This window comes from Hermetia illucens, chromosome 2 (assembly GCF_905115235.1).
Source record: "Hermetia illucens chromosome 2, iHerIll2.2.curated.20191125, whole genome shotgun sequence".
NCBI lineage: Eukaryota > Metazoa > Arthropoda > Insecta > Diptera > Stratiomyidae > Hermetia > Hermetia illucens.
The window spans coordinates 181494040-181508024 of record NC_051850.1 but is presented as its reverse complement, the minus strand read 5'-3'; the positions used below and the strand labels follow the sequence as shown (position 1 = coordinate 181508024).

Here is a 13985-nt window from a genome sequence, read left to right as displayed (position 1 = left end):
TAATCACCACCTAACACAGTTCCTTACAAGACACGGTAGATACAGGAAGTACTTGCATCATTTCAGATCGGATGAGTCCCCGGGCTGTCCCGAATGTTTTTAGTTGGTGCGAATCCCACGCATTGCTGCAATCTAGTGTAGCAGCGTCTTTTTAAGATTTCCAAAAACAAGTGGCGTGTCCTGGCAAGTTAGCGAGGACTTCACGTACAGCGACCACCAGGCAATCACCTTTGAACTAAGGACGGTGCCACAAGGCAGGAGACCCGCACCCCGGAAGCCGAAATCCAAAAGAACACCAGGATGGTCTACAAAACCGATGGATGAGCAAATATTAAATTCATGGAGATGTGGTTACACCTGCCTAGCAAAGCAAGCACCTCCACGGATAGGGCTCTTCGTGTGACATAAAGCATTTCTAAAGCATGTGACGCATCGATGCCTAGGAGATGCTCATTTCCCACTAGAAGATCCAATTATTAGAGAAATATTGAACTGCCAGTCTTCGATCGATTTGCCACAGAGCCAGCCGAACGGTTCAGAGGGCAATAGGTAGAATCGATTAAGGGCAAAACGAGCATTCCTGTAGAGAAGCCCGTAAGAACCTCGAGTTTGCCATCTAGGAAAGTAAGAGTATTAAGAAGCTCTGTTCGGAAGCCGACATAAATCCGTAGGGTACACCAATAAAATTATGACACGACGATTCAGAGGTCGACCATCTCCGCAGATCACGTGCCTCATGCTCTTGTTGAAAATAATCCAGGGGTTATTCCCCCAGCAAGAGGGCGGCACTGACACCTTCCAGCGCCCCCTGAATGGGACGCCGATTCCATCACTCACCAGGGAGGAAAATGTTGGAGGGGGTAATTTATAATAGATTACTCCCAGTCATCGAGAGCCAAAGGGGCCTTTCAGATAGGCAGTATGGGTTCCCTAAAGCCAGATCAACCATTGATGCCATTAAAATAGTTACTGGCTTGGCCGAAAATGCAATTCACGGAAGGGGTTGTATCAGCAAATATTGGGTGGTGGTGACCCTGGAGAGAGGAATGCATTCAACTCAGCCAATTGAACTTTATACGAAAATCTCGGGCGATGATTGGTGTTCGCCCCTTTTATCGGTAATTACTTGCAAGAGCGGACACTCTGGTATACTACCGATGATGGACCCAAAGAGTACGTTGTCTCCACGGGTGTCCCACAGGGTTCTGTACTGGACCCACTACTGTGGAACATTATGGATAACGATGTACTTAACCTTCCGGTTCCGGAGAGGCCACAGCGGTGGGTTACGATGACGATATGCCACTCGTTGTGGTTGCAAAGCATCTCGAGGATGTTGAGTTGTACTCAAGCAAAGTAATCAGTGTTGTTAAGGCTTGGTTAGAGAGTGCTGGGCTGGAAAAGACGGAAGCGGTCCGCATCACTAAGCGCCGCAAGAGAAAGCGTTCGTCATGTCGGGAATGATGCCCATTGTCATCCTGGCAACCGAGATGATGAACATTTATAACACCAGGTCTATCTCTCCCTTATCGCAGGTGAAGAAAGCCGAAGGGAGAGATCCATAAACAGATGGCAACACCGATGAGACCAGTCAGAAAAGGGTCATTGGACTTACAGGTTGATCCTTTTCCTCGGGGAGTGGCTGTACAGGTTTAATTTGGACACCTTACTTAATTCTCCAAGCGACGGAGTCTCAGAGGACCCAGCGCACGTATTCTTCCAATGTCCTAGGTTCGTGGAAGAAAATCACCTGAAAATTTTATCCGGAGAATGGTAGCTTGCTAGGAGGATTCGAATGCGATCAATTCCATGATCGCAGTAATCCAGGATAAACTGCGAAAAGCAGAAGAAGTGAGGAAGGCGCAGTTACGACCCCCGCAGGTAGACGGAAGGAGATCTAGCTAAAGTAAGTTAACTCCGCGTGATGTAATATCTAAAGGTCGTTCCACGGGGTTAGGAAGCATGCCCAGGCCAGAGTCCTTTCCACCTTCTCAAAAAAAGACTGACAGGTTTCGTTTTACATAAAACGTTAAGAGGCATAGCTTCTGGAGAGTCATTTTCAAAGAGAGACTCTCACAGAGTGATAGGTTGGCGCCCAGGCAACTATTTTCCTCGTTAGTCTACCCTGAAATGCACTGTGAAGGGATTATCACTGAGATTATATGTGGATCATCACGACCCTTACTCACATCGAGACCTCGTTAGGAGATTTATTTCCAAAGTCAGGAAGTAGGGATCAGTTTCTTCTCTAGAGTGGGGGCTTATGGTTCCGATATTATTTCGATATAGACTCGATTCGCATTCTATTGGCTTAATACTACGGGGATAGGAGTAGCCTTCTGGAAGTAAAATTTTCCAAAATTCCCTATCAACCCAGACGTTATAGATTACTATGTCTGGGCACTACTGGGCATTAGCGTTAAATCGTGGAAAATTTTGCTACGTGAGCTGCAATTTCTTATCTTTTACTGCTTTCTTTATTTCGAAATCGAAGGTTTATTAATCAATCACTTTATCAAAAGTATCAGTTCTTTGCTTACCACTATTCAAGTGCTTGTAGGCATTAAATTATTTGACCTTGCTTGTATTACATTTAGCGAAAAATTTGGTTAAAGCTTCAGCAGGATTAGCTTTATCTGGAATCATACACCCTTCGATAAGGTATGAACATTTCTCCTCTGATAATAAGATATCTACATATGTAGGTAGATATGCGATTTGGGGTATCAAATGGGGAGGGAACTGTAACCACAATATGCCTATCATAGTCGGTGCAGAGCTAAAAGTGCAATGTAGACCAGTTCAAAAATGAATGACCATGAATCCACTTCCGAAAGCATCTTTCAGATGTAAGATACTCAATCAGATTAGCCAAATTTTCGATTTACTTTTCCTCCGGTTCTAAGGTGGAAAAAATGCCACTAATTTCAATTACCCCGTGGTTTTTGCAGTTTTCTCATTATCACGAATGAATGAGTTACTTTTACTCAAGCAATGTATCTTTTACATGTCATCAAGTCATTCACGCTTCTTCACCTCAACAATTGCCACCACCTGAATGATGAGATGCCACTGGCAAAAAAGTCCAATTTGTAGTAACAATGCTTGGGTACATGTTGCCAGCAGCGTGACTTGCACGCCCCAACACCACGTCTAGTCCGAACGGCCCAACTCCGGAGAGTAACTCCAACTCCATGGTTTGCCGCATCACCAATTCTCAATGCATCTTAGTTTTGTGAACATGAGTCTCATTTATCTAAAATGCTCGTAGTATCCAGAAATTACGTGAAGATTTCCTGGCGAGTTTCCTCGAAAAATGATTCGGTGGACCAATGGGGCAGACCACCCGTCTGCCACCCAGCCAGCTGGGAGGCCGCTTCTCGGTCATCAGACGCACTAGAAGACGCTATCAGAACTTGAGAACTTCCACTTTGGAGGGAAATCCGCTTTCAGTCTTGTTCAAAAACTCGTCGTTGTTAGACGCTATCACGAAGACAGATAAGAAGAGTTTCCTATGAGCTTGAGAAAGCCGCACGTACGTGAATCCAACGAATGTGTAGACGTAATTTTCCGTACCGGTTTTCTTGAAAAGGACACGAGAGCTTTCGGGTTGTAAGCCTTGAACACGGTGGTACAGAATTATAGCAAATTTCGTAACGGCTGTAACGGCCTTTCATTGCAAGGAATCCTGTGATTTCGAAGCGTTGATTGAGTCCATCGGGAGCTGGTACCTTCTGCATTTCATGTGGTATGATTAGGAAGTGCCTTCCCATTTTGCCTATAAAGGTTATTGGGGAGTTACATTTTAGTGTCCGGATTAAGTGTTCTGTGACTTGTGGAGTTTCCGCGCTGAAGAAGTTATTTATGGAATAATCTAGGAATTTTGGAATCTTGGAAGTGAGTGCTCTGTTCGTGACCCTCCATAACTTTAGATGATGCCCCAAGCCGTGAATGCAAATCCTGAGTGTTTTTCGGGATACTTTTAAGTGGCAGTGGTAAGTACCTAATGATCCTATGTAAGCCCTTAAGGGGCTTCCTTATTCGAAGTCTTGATGCACCCGACTTGGGATTACATAAACAATAAAATATACACGAAGGAGCCGTTTACAAACCATAAAAAGGAGCTCAGGTACCCACCTGAAAATAGCGATCCGATATTGTGAATATAATCCGATTATGGCCAGGACCATCTTTGCCTGCGGTCATAATGTTCCTTCCAAGAATACTAAAAGCTAAGAATTTATTTTTCCAAATATGAAGCTCAAATTGGGAAAAAGATATTTTCATACCGAAAAGATTTCATCCGATGTGCATATTTTTATCTTTTATCTATTGTCATTTGCCAAAAGCCTACCTAGGCCTAATACCTTGAAAATTAATTAGCTCCAATATAAAGATAGATTAGCGACGGGGGTTTGCATAGTTTGATTGCGTGTACTGCACCCCATGTGCATATATGCATCGATTTTCAGCACCAGAAACGGTTTGATCTAATTCCCATATCGGCCTCGGTTAGATTAAAAATATCCGCCGAGATCACCCTTTTTTTCGTCTCCCACTAAGCGTAGATAGCAACAAGTGTTTATCTGAAAAAAAAATTGGCAACTGTTGCTCACTTGAGATTGTACATAGCGAAATAGATAAAAACGCATAAATTACAATAGACCGATAGTGAGGTATTTATTATTGGGTGTGTATGTGCTTGCAGAAAAAAGATACTTTTTTGTTGGATATCTACTTACCAATTTCTCGGATTATGAATGGATTCTATGGGTCTCTTGGCTGGAGTTTGATGGGTAGATTTTCAATACTGAGTTTATTGATTTGTTTTTAAACATATTGCAAGCAATTATTAGCCAATTTATATTAGATACAAGATATCTGAAAGATAAATTTTATTGTGCCCTAAAAAGATAATGTTCTGTTGCTTTGCTTGGATTTTATAGTGAATTTGTTTGGGGGGTGATGGCAATGTTACGCCCATTTGAAGCAGCCTAAATCGATAGATTGCGTGTCAGCGAAATACATATGTTGGACCTAAGTAATTGTGATTAAGGGGACATTGGGTAGTAGAACTATGATATCCCATAATATATTTAATACTGTTATTTGGGACGAAGGGCAATTAGATATGAGTAATCGCTTTAAGGACAAGTCCTTTGTGCGTACATAAGCAGATGGAGTGCTAATAATAGCGACATAAACAGCATTTTTGAATATTGTATAGAATTTAATACCCTCAAGCTAATAATAGTGAAGTCAGTTTATCTTAAATATGCATCGGTTACTATTAGGGTGGATAAAATATAATATTCTCTTAACGTATCCAAAGAGAGGCATGTGGCATGAGGCTCCTCAGGCTCTACAGTCCTGCCTGGTGAATGTACTTAGAAAAATTTAGGAGTACACCTACACCTTCTTCCCCTAGACCTTCATATCAGTTCTGTCAGACCCCATGAGTCGGACTATTAGGCAACTAACCCTTAAGTAGATAACATCATCCTAAACGAAGTACCTCGGAAACTCTGAGGATTTCCAACAGACTACGTCTCATGTAAAAGGGCAGATTGAAAGGCCGTCGGCCGTCGGACAGATCAAAGATGATCGCTGGAGTCGAAACGGAACTATTCTCTAATACGCAGTGTGTAACCGAGTCGTTTGATCTTCTAGGATAGCCCAAGTATTCCAAGCAGCGGTACCGGCCATACTGAAGACCTATCGATGGCTGATGCATCTTTCGAGCCAAATGCGTAACAATAATCATTTGGACCGACATTTCAATGGCTTTCAAGTCTTTGTTCTCAATTATTGTGTCCTCCAAGTTGGTGAGACAAAGCAGATACAGACTGGGCGACATGCTTAAAGTCACTCTTCACCGAGTATCCAGTCTGACCAGAAAAAGCTCTTCTCTGACAGTCCGTCGGCTGACGCAGTTTGTGTACAGCCCATGAAGACGATCTTCTTGGTAAGGTTTAAGCAATCCTTTGTGAGCTTGAGTTCGTATCCCCCCAGTTTAGAGTTCACCTGGTTGGACTAAGTGCCTTGATCGCTGCTTGGCTATCCATGCGAATAGCAATGTTCTGTCTCCTGTAGTTCCTTTGGAGACTTAAGAAGCCACATCTGTCGATGCCGTATATTTCCGCTTGGAATATGCTAGTGTGCATACCCATTGGCTCCAAGTACATTCCTTAGACCACTGACACCGGCACCCACTCCCTCTGGTGTGAGGGATCCGTCAGTGTACCAAGTAATCAGTTCCTGGACTAGTTCCTAAGTCGCATGTGACAGCCATGCTCACCCAGTTTGCCTTGTTACTCCAACGTGTTCTAAACTTCTTATCGAAGTGAAACCTCCTTGTCAAGTTATCCCTTGGTATCAACATTTCGGGGCATTGCATAGAAAGAATATCAATCTTCCTTCGATTTAGGCAGCACCCTGCCTCTCTGAAATGCCCGGCTATTCCGAAGATTACCCTCCTTACCTTCATCTTTATGTGCAGATAGAGAGGAGTTAATTCCAAAAGGACCTCCAGAGATGCCGTTGGGCATGTCCTCATCGCCCCGCTGATGCACACGCAAGCCAGTCTTCGGAGTTCGTGTAACTCCCTGGCTTGTGTGCTGAGTTCAGTTCTTTCTGCCCTGATTACCGCCCCATAAGTAACCATTGTAAAGTCTGTTGCTTCTGTGACTTGTTCGATCCCTTCACAGAATTCGTTGAAGTTGTTCCATTTTGCTTCCCTGATCGCGTTGCTAGACGCAGTCAGTGCATTTTTGTACCTCTACCAGTCCCCGGTTTGTTTTACCCGGCTGAAGAGTTTTCGTACCTCCGCTCCGATTATGGCCAGGTTCTTGTTCCACCATAGAACATCCCTTGATGACTTAACTGTCTTAGCCGGACAGCTGGCCTCATGAGCGTTAATGACGACTGTGTTGAGGTTTCCCACCACTGTTTCTAGCTCCAGTTCGCTCCTGATGTCACCGCCCCCTTGAAGGTAGCCAATGCTATTGCTTACTTACGTTGCATAGGATTCCCAATCCGTTCTGATGGGATTCCTCATTATTCTTTTTATTTCGGAGTTACCCGGAACGTCGACTCTGATTATTCAGTGATCAGACATAGAGGGCTCATCCGACACCCTCCAATTCCTGACCATGTGGTTCATTAGAGTGTTTGCTAGAGTTGTGTCTAGTACCTCCTGTCTAGTGCTGATTACACATGTTGGAGTGTTCCCTAAGTTATATCTTTCTAACTTATTGCTAAGAATAAATTCAAGGAGGTACTCATCTCTATGATTGATGTCGCTGCTTTCCCAAACTTCGTGGTGGGCGTTGGCATCACAGCAGAGGAGAGGTGTCTTCTCACAATACTTCACCAGCTTTTCGACTTGTTCCTGTGGAGCCCGAATTTCGTCACCTGGAAAGTATCTCAATGCGACGACTGCCTCTCGAGTGCTCCTCCCGGCTTCTAATGAGACTTGGATAGCCACAAGCTCCCCGGTCAGGAACTCTGAAAGACATCTTCTTGTTTTTCTTCAGCCTTTGTCCCGTTCACAGGCGGGGTCGGCTCGTCATGATCGGCTTCGCCATTTGGCTCTATCGAATGCCTGATCTGGGTGCAATCTCGAGGCTTTCAAATCCCCATCCAGCGTATCAAGCCACCGTTGCTTAGGTCTGCCTTTTGGTCGTTTACCATCGACTTCGATGTTCAGACCAATCTTGGCAAGTGAATTCTCGTTTGCACGAATTGCGTGACCATACCATCGAAGACGCCTCTCTCGCAACTTTTCCACGATCGGTGCAACCCCATAACGATCGCGGATATCCTCATTTCGGATGTGATCTAAACGTGTGACGCCACTAGTCCAACGTAGCATCTTCGTCTCCATTACCGCAAGACGCCGTTCATTGTCTTTTATGGTTGGCCAACACTCCGAACCATAGAGAGCGACTGGACGGACGACATTGCGGTAAATTTTAGATTTGAGACGTTCGTTGATACGTCGATCACAAAGGACATCAGTTGCGGAACGCCACTTCATCCAGGTTGCGTTAATGCGTGAAGCAATTTCATAACGCAGCTCTCCATTGGCTGATAGCGTTGACCCGAGGTATTTAAATCGCTCAGTTCTGGGCAGATCACTGCCGCTGGCAGTGATTGTGCCTGTTTCATGGGGATCGGTCGTCAAAAATTCAGTTTTGTTTAAATTCAATCTGAGACCGTGTTGCATGAGGCGATCATTCCATTTTTGAACAAGTTGCTCGAGTTCATTTTTGCTATCAGATGCTATGAAAACTTCATGTGCATAAAGCAGTGTGTAGGGCGCTGGACGTTGGATATCCCGTGTGACGGTGTCCATAACAAGGACAAAGAGGAGTGGTGAGAGGGCACTTCCTTGATGAACTCCAACAGAGATACGAAGCGGTTTTGATACACCCGCCATACTTCGAACTTTACTTTTCGGATCGTGAGTTTGGGTCCCAGCTCTTCGCTTTCCAGAGCTCAGATGCGATGTCGTCAGGTCCTGTTGGTTTCCCCGATTTCATTTGTTTTATTGCCTGCTCGACTTCAGTTTCGCTGACTGGTGGAACTGCTCCAAATGTCGGCAATGGACTCTGAAAGACATATATATTTTAAACTACGTTTAAGAAGCTCTTGGTTTTTCACAAGAGGAGTCCCAAACTACATGCATCCTTCCTCCTTGCAGACCATGAATCTGCCTCCGGTACACCCATCACTCCTGATCCATCACTATTCCAATGTTCTCCTTGAAACTTGCCCTTGCAATTACCGCAGATGCAGCTTCCACATGGTGGAGGTTTATCTGGGCTATCTTAGCAGTGGCTATTGGCTTCGTTATTGTTTAAAACTCTTTTCCATTGTCAGAGAACCGCCCTTCGCCTCCGATATGGCTCTTTCCTGCGCGTCGCTGTCCACCCTGAGCCCTAGGAGTTCTGGGTCTAGGTCGTCCAGCTTCTGCTCTTCATTGGGTAGCAGATCTACTTCATTGGTTGATCCAGTCATTTCCGCGTTTATGGCTTTCGAGACTTCTTCGGGGATTTCGGTATGCTTTTCTCCCGGTGACTCCTCCGAGGTGTGTTTCCTCGGATTTTCCCTTTCCTTATGTTGCCAAATCGATAGTTGATATGTCAACTCCAACTCCCAGCCTGGCAATTTAGAAACTCTGCAGTGTTCTCCGTCGCGTAGTCCACCAGTAGGTGACCAGGTCGAAAGCGTATCCTAGTGAAGTTTCGAAGTCCATCCCTTGCGCATCTGCCTGACAACAAGGTCTTCGATGGTTTCCTTTCCTGCTCCTCACTAGTGAGTATTTGCTCGGTAAACACACAGTATGGCCAGTGGAATGCAGGTGACCGCACTAGCATAGTTAACGGCGGGCTTCCTGATGCCCGGGTTTTCTCCCCCGTTGGGTTCAGGTTTGGATTTTTTGGGAAGATTCCCTTCATGCGGGCTAATCTGGCTGCTTCCCGCTTTCTCGGCTCCGGTAAAGATAACTTAGGTCTATCCTGAACCTTCTTAAGGGCCTCTTCTGATTTCAGGCCATCCTTCAGATTGCGCAAGTAACATTTAGTACACCACTGAGACCTATCTCCTTCCTGACGTCTGATATATTTATCGCAGACGTGCTTTTGCTGGTCCCTGCTTTTTGAGCAGTGGCGTTTCTTGGTTGTTGTTCACACAGTATACCAATCTTAATCTTGGATCCACTGCTTGACGTCCCAGCTTCCCTCTTCTTGGGTGAAATCATATGGCTGTTAGTATTCCGGAGATGTGTTTCCGACTGATTAACCACTTTGTGTGCCTTACGGAGTCCCGCTTTAATGGTTTCAGTTTTTTTTATTTTTATTGCTGGTACTCATTTGATTCCCAGGAGTATGGGGGTTAGGAGGTCCGCCCTGCCATAGCTCCCCGTAGCACGGTAAGGTCTAACTTACTCACGGAGGCGATCAGATATCAGTGAGGCTCCGTTCGAATACAGTCAGTTATCCTCGACTGCAAACTATCCGATGGGCACGGTTGGCATGACACTCTGCATTGGGGAAGGTGCTTTTCGACTCCCCAGTCTAGATCCGAAGTGTTTTGTTAATAGCAGGGTCACCTCGTATAGGGTGTGGCTATCACTCACTAACGATCTTGGTAGACGAAAGGCTTGGACACCTTCAAAGAGAGATAGGTTGGCCTCAGGGAGCTATATTCCGCGTCAGTCTATCCTGCAGTGCACTGCTTGACCCCATTTTAGACATTAGTTTTAGTATATTTTTTTTGTTTGTTTTTATTGTTTAATTTTGTGTGTATTGGCATTATTTTCGTTAAATCTATCTACGTATGTAGTCTGACAGTATATTCTTTTTCACTTTTGCCGCCTTCTTATAAGTAGGCCCTAGCGTAATAAAACCAGGGATGGTTTTGAAGAGGATGTAAATTACTTGGCAGACTGGCGACCAAAGGGTGTTGAGGTGTACCCCGAAGTACTTGGTGAGAACGGTGGGAATGAGGGTTGCCCTGATTTGGAGGTTACGTGTGTCTGCTAGCATCTTGCAAGTGCTCTACCTAGGAAGAGTTTGGTGGAATGTGGGGACTTGTTGAGGGATAGGATAGAATTGTTTGTTCGGGGTTGCACAGCCTGTATGCTTCTGGAGGAGGTATAGAGGATGAGGTCGTTAGTGCATCGGATGACTATGGCAGCTTAAGGGGTGTTGGTTCGGTTTCTGATATGCTGGATATCTGGAGAAAAGGGGAACCCTGATCCTTGTGGGATGTCGGCTGGAGGACTGTAGGAGTCCTATAGGACTACCGCTCGAGCAGATAGTTGAGTATTAATCTACAAAATTGGAAATGAGGCCTTCGCGCCAGATTGCATCGAAGTCTTCCGGGATATCAAGGAGGCAGGCAGTGGTGGGAATATTGTTATTTAGGTTACTTAGGATGTCAGTTTTAAGGACTACGGAATTGTGGCAAGTCTAATGATCCTTTTGCTGGTAAGGAGAGACGGATGGGTGTTGTTTTTTTAATAAGGGAACGATGTTGGATTTTTTCCATATAGTGGAAAGTGCTATTCCAAGGTTTTTTTCACAAATACCGTGACCAGTCTTTTCATTACGAATAATAGCTTCATACCTTTCCTCCAAAATTTGAACTGGCTTCAGCTCTATCGACGCATTGATATTTTTATCGGATTGATGACTGAGTTTTGAAGAGCCAAGTCTATTATGAAGATGTCTATACATAATTTCCCCATAAGCTCTGCCTCGAAATTTTCGGTAATAGTATAAAACGTTTCGATTCCTTACGGAGAGAAGCATCCGTAAACGTAGACGCATTGGTAAACTTGGACCATTTTCGATAAGACAGCAGGTTCTCGAAGTTTTTGCATGATGGCCTTTATTGGCATCTTTTAGTATTTTTTTTTGCATCACAGAAAGATAGTGTTCGAGACTTTGTGAACAAAGGGATAATGACGTTTTCCCCCCGAGGCATATTTAAGACATCCACATGACTTTGAACCCTTCTAATCCATTTTGCTATGAAAATCTTCGAAGCTTTAGGTCATTTTTAGGCCTGTTTTATAACAGGCGAGAAATACCCCTTCGAACCGTTGCGAACTGATACGAAGATATAAATCTTGATTGCCTTAATCATCCCCAACTTCCTATTATTACAACCTTTCCTAAATTGTGGTCCAATTTACAGCGATCCGATAGTGTAATAACATCCTCTGGAAATTTTATACCAAACTCTTCCTTGCGCTGTCAAATTATAGGTTCACTGGACTACCTCAAATAGTTTTGTAATTACAAAATTTGCGAACTTACTGAAGAGAGGGTCTATGATTTTTTCCACATTTGCTGGGTGCTCCCACGCTGTCAGTACAACGCGTTTTAAATCATTAGTGAACTTAGTCTGGCGCCAGATATTATATATGCATATAGCATGGAATACCATCATCCCATGGTTTTTCATGGGATTTAATTCAGGCGAAAGAACGGATCAAACCAAAATGGGAATGTTGTCGTTTGTAAGCCACGCTTTTGTTACGGTTAAAGGGTGTATAAGCACATTGGTATACTAATGCGCTAGGCCATCTACTCTGTCCAAATTCAATTTCTTTTCATAAGTTCACGCGATCTGCATACAAATTAGATGAGATACGATAAATAATCGACATTTAATTTTGCGTGCACATGTGACGATAAATTAGTAAATGTAGCTCTAGTTAACTGTTTAGTAGAGCACGTGTAATGATAATCGTCATACATTTAAGAATTTCAATTTATAATGAACTGAGGACTTAGGGATGACCTGAGTGACCATCCGGATTGACCTTTGCCAGCAACAGCATTTATACATGAATTCATAAATTTTGAGAGCACGAAACTAGAAAAGCTATTTTTTATGTACTCTTTAAGTAAACTGAGGAAGAGGTTTGCTTGCAGGGAAGTTGAGAATTCCTTTTATGTACTCATGATAGCTGGCGCTACAATTCAATTGTATCTGGGGCTTGAAGCGTATGAGAGGACTTCACTTAAGACCCCAATGGTATACTTCAGGACTTCGATATACTGTAGAGGTAATGTGGTCAGTATGCTACTCTGATTTGACTCAGGTACTCATTCACAGTTGAGTCGACTGGTACCTGACACCCAGCCTCGATACAAACCCCTCAATCACATAAGAGATTTGAACCGTAAGCTTCCGCTGCAACAGCCTAGCACTGTAACTACTAAGCCATTCAGACACATCCTCCTATGTAACTTTCGTAAACGAATGTGTTTTCTACATAAGCATGTCTAATGATAGTAATCATTTGGCATGAAATCAAGGGCCCCTTCCTCAAGATTTTCCATTTTGTGTTGAACTAGGAGAGTCATAGTGACGTAACGACTAAGTAGATTTTTCGGCGATGGTCAAATAACTTTTCTATCTGGCGTCGACCTAGAGGAAAGAGATATCCCAATAACCTAGAAATTCAGCGAAATTGGCCGTGAAGGTCCGCCTACAAATACTGAAGCTCCACTGAAGAGTTCCGTCCGACACGACCCTAAATACCCGTCTTAGTTAAACTCGGGAGTCCAAGGAGTGCTTTTGAACGCTTCAGTCCTCATATGTCATTTATCAAAATTCCACGTGTTTTTTTGACCGATGTGATGGTCCGCTCCAAGACCTTTAAAACAACCAAAGCGTGAAACTCGAGACCCGGGTGTCGCGAACCACAGGGAAGATCCACGACGGATCCTTTCCTTGACAAGTTGAAAAAAATTGTAGCGACAAATTGCATTACTTTCCCACTTTCTTAAGCTGGCATTGAATCATCCATGCCTTTCCTATTCTTCGGAAAATTCATGGTTTCTGTTGAGGAACATTGACCCCGGGAACTTCCCTACCGGCCTTAATATACCCACAATTCTTTTTTTAGCGTTTTTGGAGTCTTGTCAGTTCAAGTGTGTATCTATGGGACACGTCAGTTAAGCTGCGCTTAGGTGCTGCCTGACCTACACAATTAACTTCACCACTTTCCTTTTGGTTTTGGATTAGCTTAGCTCCCATAGTTGATCCTGGCCAAAAGAGCAAACATTGCCATTTGTTTTAGAACTTGGTTTCATTCATGTGACTGCTTCGGTCGGTTTCGCTTCCTGCTAACTCAGACCTCGCTAACGGTCTCTGGATATATCTTACGAATGCTGGGCATTCGCCTTAGAATCTCACAAGTATAGCGGCTTCAAATCGCAGATCTGAAATGGCACCTTGCCTTCATAGATGTCGACACCGGTGAGGCGGCGGTTAATACGGTTACTGAATTTGTCACGCAAAGGATCCGTTGTGGCAAGAACTGTGTTGCACCACGCGTCATCTTGCTGAAAGTGAAGATCGTCTAGTCCATGACCTCGATTTCCGGTCACAAAAAAATTTTTCATTCTGCTCACCGTACAGTGGCGGAAACTGAGAGTGTTGTTCAGTACCTTGCCAGTCTC

The 13985-nt window shown here is 44.1% G+C and overlaps 1 protein-coding gene across 1 annotated transcript in view; it reads left to right on the top strand.

Moving 5' to 3' along the window:
• The first annotated feature begins 3883 nt into the window (after window positions 1-3883).
• The window catches only part of LOC119649915 (prolactin-releasing peptide receptor), a 214270-nt gene continuing 204168 nt past the window's right edge, over window positions 3884-13985 (top strand). The window contains exon 1 of the mRNA XM_038052317.1: window positions 3884-3995. The gene's annotated coding sequence lies outside the window, so the exon portion shown is untranslated. The remainder of the gene's footprint in view (window positions 3996-13985) is intronic.